Source organism: Sus scrofa, chromosome 13, assembly GCF_000003025.6.
Source record: "Sus scrofa isolate TJ Tabasco breed Duroc chromosome 13, Sscrofa11.1, whole genome shotgun sequence".
In the NCBI taxonomy this organism is placed as follows: Eukaryota; Metazoa; Chordata; class Mammalia; order Artiodactyla; family Suidae; genus Sus; species Sus scrofa.
In genome coordinates, this window is record NC_010455.5 from 90,362,226 (window position 1) to 90,371,068 (window position 8,843).

Here is an 8,843-nt window from a genome sequence, read left to right on the forward strand (position 1 = left end):
AGATTGTTACGCAAGTTGAACACATTGTAGCAATGTACTGAAAAAACATTGTGCCTACAGTTTAGAATACTGTATTATGCACTTAAAAATATGTTGAAGATAGATCTCATATTAAGTGTTCTTAACAACATAAACAACAACAAATTGGTACGAGGAAACTTTTGGAGATGATGGACATGTGTAATACTTTGATTGCAGTGAGGATTTCACAAGTGTGTGCATATGTCCAGACTCATCAAATTGTATACATGAAATATGTACAGCTTTTATATATCAATTATACCAAAATAAAGCTGTTAAAAATGCATATTTGGGAAAGTGTAATAAAATAAAACAATGAAGATAGAAATTTTTTTCTTTCCTATCTAAAACAAGTCCCAAAATAGTCAATTAAGGACTGATGTGGTGCTCCATGGGATCAGGGCACCAGGCTCTGTAATCCTCAGCATGTGTCTTCCACCTATGGGTCAGGATGGCTACTTGAGTTTCAACCACCCCATCTGCAACCCAATCAGTAGGAAGGAGGAAGGGGAGGGCAAAAACATAAAGATCTTTTCCCTAAGGTACCTCCCAGGTTACACATGTCACATCTTACATCTCATTGGTGGAATTAAATCACATGGCTCCCTAATGGAAAGGGAGGCTGGGAAATGTAGTCCTTATTTGGAGCAGCCATATGTCTGGCTAACATTCAGTAGGAAAAGAATATCTCATTGGCAGTCTCTACAAGGACATTTGTAGAGGGCCTTGAATATCATGTTAGAATAGTTTGTATTTAATTCATCAAGCAATCTGGATACAGTAGATTATTTTGAGGCAAAAGGTGACATTATAATCAATCTCTGTCAGTGATGTGTAGGATGGATTGAATGATGAAAAACTAGAAGCAGGGAGGCCAAATAGGCGATCATGTTAAACAAAGCAAGAGGTAATGTAACGTGGATAGATTAGAACAGCAGCAGGAGGACCAGAGCAGAGACACTCAGTTGAAAGAATGGAACCAAAGAATTTGGCAACTGAATTTATTGTGCATATGGGCTAGGAGGTAAGAGAGATAGCCAAGGTTTGATCAGGACCTCTTAGAATGGGAGTTCACAAGCTCAAATGTCTACAGGGATCACAGGGGTTAGTAAATAAATAATTGAGGAAAATCAGCTCCCATTTCTCCAACAAGAAGGCAAGGAAGAGGGTGGGGATTGTCCCAGCAGTAGGAAAGCTGGTCAGGCTCTAGAGGCATGTAGCCAGACTCTGAACACCACTGGGCAGGCTGAGGAGGAAATACCACCTTTTGAATCTCCTATAGCAGGAGATAGAAACCATTTATCAATATCTCCCATTTAAAAAAAATCTCACACCGTCCTGTCTAGTAGGTTAAGAAGGTATAAAATACCAGACAGTGGGTATGTACTCACTTCTACCCTCAGCCCCTAAGATGCATAATAATTATATATAATAAAGCCAGCACTTCTAAATGCCCTAACAATACATGAAAGCTAACATTTATGTACTGTGTTGTGGGTTTTTAAAGTACTTTAAAAATCCCGCTTAATCATTCTTTTTAATGCCATTCCCATTTCGCATTTGAGAAGGCTGGGAAATAGTCATGTGGAGTAACAGTCAGCTTGCTGGGAAGTGTTGAGGTCAAGGTCTTCCTTCCTTCTAATGCCAAGTTCTCCCACCCCTCCTACATGAATGAACATTTCTGAATTTTGTGTGTGTGTATACACGTGCGTGCATGTGCGCTAGTGTGCATATGTGTGCTGTGTATCTTGCTAAGAATTGAGAATGCCCCAAGTGATCTGGGAATCACAAATAACTTGTCATGTTTAGAAAAAGTGCTCCTGTGCAGATGGGTAGCCAGTGTTCCCTATGATATGAGAGCTGTCTCTGCTACTGGAACACTGAGCCCTGGTGCTGTTTCTAACCTTCCTAAATCACTTGTACATATCCTCCTGGTTGGCGTGGCAACTCTCTCCTCTCATTGCTACTGATTTATGCAGGCCTTTCATGTTGTTCACTGAACTGGCTGTGACTTCTGGGTTGGCTCATGGCCCATTTATGTTATCTTAAACTCTTATCTATCTAAACTCACAAAAGCATAAACCATGCTTTGAGCTTCCTTAAGAGAATTAAAACTCTGCTAGCCTAGAATAAAATATATATAATAAGTAAAGAAAAGATGAAGTATTCTGCTGTTACTGATAACATGAGGAATTGGGGAACAGCCCAAATATCTCATAGTGCTTTATGTGCTCGGTTTATTTATCATCATGAGCAAATAATGATAGATCTACTCAACGAAATGTTATTTATTCATTGGAAAATGGTAGTTTTAAAGACTATGTAGCCACACAAAACAATATATTATATAATGAGGGGGGAATAAGCAGTTACGGAATTGAACGTGCCCTGTAGTTTTTAATCATGTGAAGGGGATCAGGATGTGCCACCCCAAAATATGACACTTTGGCATAAGAATTGTTATGAGCTGAAGGCAATTAAGAAGCAGCAAACACAGAGAGAGCTTTCTGGCCTCCCCACTATTTGCCTAAAAGCAGGTCATAAATTTTCCTTTGTAAGGTGTTGCCCCTCCTCTCTCCTGGACCAGGAGGAGAACAACCATTATTATTGGAGACAGTAAGTCGGCCCTGAGATGGATCTGCATAAATAAATCTTGCTAAAATAACTTTTCCATTAGTTTCCCCATATATTTACCTTCTCACAACTTACCACCTCCAGGAGCCCAACTCCTTTTCCTCTGTCTTGCACTTCTCTGCAAATTTATCATCCTTTGTTAAAACAGTATAAGCTCCAAATTCTAAGCACTCCCCTCACCCCTGAGTTACTCATTACTGGATTCTCCAGTGTGTATGTGCATTGCACACATAAGTAAACTCTGTTTTATTCTCCTGTTGATCTGCCTTTATTTAATTTTCAGAGCCCCAGACACTAAACATACGAGGGTGGGGGAAAGTTTTTTCCTCCTCTGCACATGTTAAATAAAAAGGAAAATGGCAGAAAGGAAATCTACCAGCATGCTAACATTGGTTATGTAACATGTAGCACATTTAAACAGAAAAAAAGTCTTGTCAAAGCAGCATTTTGTATGGACAGCAAATTAACTGAACAGCAGCATCTCTACTGTTACAAACAGATTTGGTTCAGGTGTTGATCAGTAGTAATACCTGGAGGGGTACTTTCATTTAGGACTTGATAAAGAAAACAGAACTTGATGAGAATGACTGAACCATGCTATGAAGCAAGAAATACAAGAGAGTTGACCAAGCCATGATAAGGAGCCAGGTTTCGGAGTCAGGTTATTTACTATTTGTTAGGTCTTGGATAGGTTACTTAACTTTTCTGTGCCTTAATTTTCTCTTCTTTAAAATGCGGATAACAGTTACTGCCTGGTTTTGTTAAGGATTAAATAAGACTGACTGCATATGGTAAGTACTCAGTGTAAGTTACTAGAAGCATTCTAATAATGATTCTCTCTCTTTTCTTGCTAAGAAAACATTGAAAATCATTAGCCATGTGCAGCAAAAGCATGTCAGTATCAAGTGTTTGGCAACCTGACTAGCCTCTCAATCTGTTTGATTACCTGGATGGCATAACCTGGGAAGTTTCTCTCTCTGGTCTGGGAGCTCTGTGGTCTCCTCTTTGGGTGGAAAATTAACTCCACATATAGAGTCTAAATGAAGTTGATTTCTACAAGTGGGCAAGAAAAACAGATGCATGATATTTCCTATGAGACTCTGTCATATGATCTTTCCCACCCTGCAGTATACCTGGGGTGTTACAGCTCAGACATGCAGCCCATATCATGTGAAACGTGAATAGAGGGGGATGGAAGGGCTATGGGTGAGTCAGCTTCAGGAGGCAGAAAATGTCAGAGGGACAGAATAGAATGATGGATGAGGAGTACCCTTTGTGGCTCAACGGTTAACAAACCTGACTAGGATCCATCAGGGTGTGGGTTTGATCCCTGGCCTCGCTCAGTGGGTTAAGGATCTGGTGTTGCCCTGAGCTGTGGTGTAAGTCACAGATGCATTGCTGTGGCTGTGGTGTAGGCTGGCAGCTGTAGCTCTGATTCAGCCCCTAACCTGGGAACTTGCATATGCCATGGGTGCGGCCCTAGAAAGACAAAAAAAGACAAAAAAAAAAAAAAAAAAAAAAGATGGATGAGCCGCCATGCCTTGCAACCTCGCAACCTCAGAGAGATGGATTCACCCTGAATCTTAGCTCCCCTCTGGATAAAATAAGGGCACACACCTGGGTATATTTCTTTTAACACTAACATTCTGAGTCTTTGCACCCCTCCCAGCAACCAGTTCTTCTGAAAAAACAGGGGAAACACTCTGGGTCCTGATAGCCCTCCATTGACTCCATTATTCCAGGCAGAGTATAACATCTCCCAAACCCTTTCTTTGTCAGTTACTCTGAGTAATACTCAAGGCTGAATTTTGGCTGCAGTTGGGGTAGAAGACCCGAGCTCCTGCTTGTACAGGCTGGGGGCGCTGCATTTGCTGGCCACCGTTGATGCCCTGGGCTGTCGTTGCCTCATCTTTGAGAACCCTTCATGCTGCTTACTCTCCCTCGTTCTTTCTCCCAGCATCCTTCTGAATTGTGCTGGCTGATTTCCCCATTTACTTTTCAGAAGTTCATTTTCCTTTTGGCTTTAACTTAGAGTTTTTGTAATAAGGAAAAGGAGATCATATTTCTTCTACTCAGAGCTATATTTTCAGGGCACAGCTGCCTAGACCCACTAGAAATAAAACAAAAGGAAGGAGATATGAGGTCATGGGCAAACCCTACACAGATGCCTCCTGATGGGAGAGAAGCCCAGTGAGAATTTAGTCTCTGGAAGATTGGACCCAAAGAGTTTTGTGGGTGCACGCTGTGTGCTGGAGTTTTATTAGTGATAGTTGAAAGGAGAGCTCTTTTCTGAGTGCTGGGTGGAGCTGCCTCCTACCCTGGCTCTATTTCCAAGTTCTCAAGACCACTTGAGGTCTGGAGGCCTTAATCTTTTACTGATAGAATATTGGAACGAGAGAGTCTCTGATTGCTATTGGGCAATGTGACATTGAAGCTCTGGTGCTGCCCTGGAAAGCTCTAACACCTAAGGCTCATGCACTGTGGGAGGGACTTTGTCATTTCATATTCATGTTGTATAATCAATACACACACATGCCCACACTCGTGTGCAAAGCAGGTAACTGGAAAATGGATGGCCTGTTTGCCAAAGCATTTGGAACATTCCCTCCAGGACAACAGAGAGCAGTATATACAAAGATTATGATCTGGTAATAACAGCTATGCATGTACAGTATTTACTGAGCTCCTATGATGTACCAGGCACTTAATAAGGATTATATCACTTGGTATTCACTATAATCTCATCAGAAGGAGGCCACTTTTACTCACATTTTATGGATGGGAAATAGAGACTTAGAAAATTAAACAACATTTCCAAACTCATAAATCTACTAGGTGGTGAAAACAGAATTTAAATAGAAGTAGTCAGTCTACAGAGCCTGTGTATCTATCAAGAAAACTGAACTACTTTCCCACATGTGATCTCTGTCCCAGTGACATGGCTAACACCATTTATTCTACAATAAATTTCATTCATTGTAAGTGGAAAACTAGGACTTTGGAGACTTACTGCCTGAATTCAAATCCCGTTCTGCCATCTATTGATTGTTGTAATGTTGAACAAATTTCTTAATCTCTGCTTTAGTTTCTTCAACTATGAAATGGAGATAATAGGAATACCAAGTTGATGGGTTGTTGTAAGGATCAAGTGAGATAACAGGCAAAGCTCTTAGAACTTTATGTACTAGTCCTTCTTATCACATGTAGCTATTTATTTTATGGCAGACTAATATACTGACATATTTATGGGTTACCTACTGTATGCCAGGTACTGGGTTCTTAGATGTAAGCAGAGGGGAAGGACAGGATTCTGTGGTTAAAGAGATAAGTTAGAGGAACAAGGAGACAGATATTTAAACCAGTTATGATATAAAGTGTTATCATCCATGGTGGTTCACTGAGAAAGGAGTGACATGCAGGAGATAAAGGTGCAGAGGAGAGTTTGGAGCCAGATTCAGCAGGCCAGGAAATCATCTGTGCTGAGGCTTTGGGAATTCATCCCATGGAGGCAACGAAGAAGCTGGGGTGTCTTAAAAACAGGGGATGGCACAATCAATTAACAGCTTTACTAATCTCTGTCTGGCCCCCATTTAACCAGTGATGAGCATAAGAAAAAATCCGGCAGGAGAGGAATAATTCTTATGAACCTTCCCTGCTAGATATTTTAAAAATTCATTTTGGAAGTTAATCAGTAGATTTTATATAAGAAGATTCATTGCACAAAAAAGGACTTCAAATCATTTTATAACCTGATCCCATATGCATCGTGCAAATGACTCTCATTGACTTAATACATTTGGCACCCAGTAGCATGTATAAAGCATGCTGTATAAATAGTAACATAGCCCAGGCTGCCAGGGCCTCTTCTTGCCAGGCAAGGATGACAGTGTATTCTCTTAAGAATATGAGATAATGCATGAGGCAGTTCCCTCACTAGGTATGCCAGAGAGTGCTTGAGCTGGGAACATAATCTCCAGGGAACAGGAATAATTTTGAGTCAAAATTAGGGTTGGCTGCTTTTCACAGCCACACTCCTGACCTGTTTCACCAGTTTCAGTCTGCGTGGCTGATTAAGTGACCAGCATGACCAGCCAGGTTTTCTCTGCTATGTGTGCCCGGCTCCAGCACATGGAGCCAAAGGAAGTGGAAAAACCCAGGTTAACAACAAAATAGTCAAGGACGTACACAAGGATTTAGCAATAATATGTTCATTGCAGTGTTAATTATTGTCATAAGAGTGACCAACAATTGATAAAATGCTTAAAAAATATTAATATTAACCACAGTTATTGAAAATAATGATGAAGAAGAACAGGTAGTGGCAACCCAAGCACGTTGTATGATATCATTGTTAAAACAAAACAAAACAATACAAGCTTCTGAACTGATGTGCACAATAAAATCTTACTTTTGTAAAAGAAAATAAAAGGTTCATATTTTAATAGCTATTATCTCTAGATGGTGAGATTATAGGTGATATTTGTTTTACTTTTTTCCTTGTCTGTACTGTATAAGTTTTCTATAATGAATATCCATTAACTTTGTATCCAAAGTTATTTCTTAAAAAAACAAACAAACAAAATCCTCTTCCTCTCTCTTCCTAGGTCCTACCTACAGAGTTGGCATCCTTCTCCTATTTGGAATCATGGTTGCCCTCAGAAATCTCATGAAGTCCAAGATCACCAAAAATGGACCAAGTTAATCTAGCACCAGTCAGACCAATATGACAATATCAAGTGTAGCTGAAAGAAACTCAGAGGAATTGATAATGGGGCCCCAAAGATTCAAGGGCCAAATCATGATGCTCAATACTGGTTATGGGGACAACAAGAAAATGAAGCCAGGCTGCCCAGTAGCTTCCAAAATTTCCTTGTCATGGAGATTGATGTGCTGCTGATGTGCAAACAATCTTACTATGCTGGGATTGCTCAAAAACATCTCCTCCAAGAACCACGAATCCTTCAGAGAAAGAGCAGCCCAGCTGGCTGTCAGAGTCACCAATCCCAGCACCAGACCACACAGTCAGGAGAATGAATAGACAGCTCATGTGCACGTTTATTTGTGGTAAATAAAACCATGAAATCTCTGCCATATGACATTCTCCTCCCTTAAAGCAAAAACCAAGAAAATCTAGACAAAATGGAATGAAAATAATATTTGTAGGGGTTTCCTACATGTTGCTCACAACAATTCTATGAGATGGTTGTGGCTGAAACCATTAGTGTTCTGTCAATCTGTGTGTTTCAAGGCCTTTCCTAGTCCCCTTGAAGTCAGACTGGTCATACAACAGACTTCTAGGAGAAGGAATATGGGTAGAAGTCCTGTGCCATTTTCCAGCCTGGCCATGTAATATCCCACCATCTTTTTGCTCTTTCATCTTCTTCTATACACTCACAAGAAAAGGACTCCAAGTTATGCCTGATGAAAGGAGCCCAGATGTTCAGAGAGAGTGGCCCAGGAAAGCCATCCATCTGCAACCACTTGTGGAACAAGACATAAATTTTACTTTCTTAAATCACTGAGATTTTGCACTGTTTGATACAGCAGGATAGCCTGTACTACTAGTTACAGGTCACACCATTGTTTTCCCATTTTACAGACAAAGCAACTAAGGTTAAGAGAGATGAAGTAACTTCTCTAAAATGGAAGAGCTATAGAGGGTAGAACTGAGATTCAAACAGATGCTTGCTGCATCTAAAGCCCTAGACTAGAGAATTATATTTTATAGAGAGTTATATTCCTTATAGAGAGTTACACTTTTTTCCTCAGCTACCTGAGTGGGAAGCCAACAATGCTTCCAGCATATGCTGATTTTTAGAGTGACTGTCAGGTGAACCCATGAACTGATGTAGGGTTATATTAAAGCTTAAGATATGTAAAAATCACTTTGGATGCCATTTAAGAAAAATTGTTGGTTCTAAGAACTCCATTCTCATAGATTCTGATTCAGTAACTCAGAGGAAGGGCTATGTAATCTGCATTTTTAACAGGTACTAAAGATTAGAGCCCCAGTCAGTGCTTTTGAGGTGGTTGATGTCAGTGGTAGACAAATGCCATCCTTCCGGCTCTCCAGCTTGTGACTTCCTTTAATGTCTGGAGAAATTCCTCCTCCTTTTGGGTCTAGGTGTCAGAGAGAGTGCACCACCCACCATGAATCTGAAAATGACAATTACACCCTTTCCCAGATC

At 40.4% G+C, this 8,843-nt stretch overlaps 1 pseudogene; it reads left to right on the forward strand.

The window, feature by feature from the left end:
• On the forward strand, positions 7,301 to 7,995 carry LOC110256533 (annotated as a pseudogene).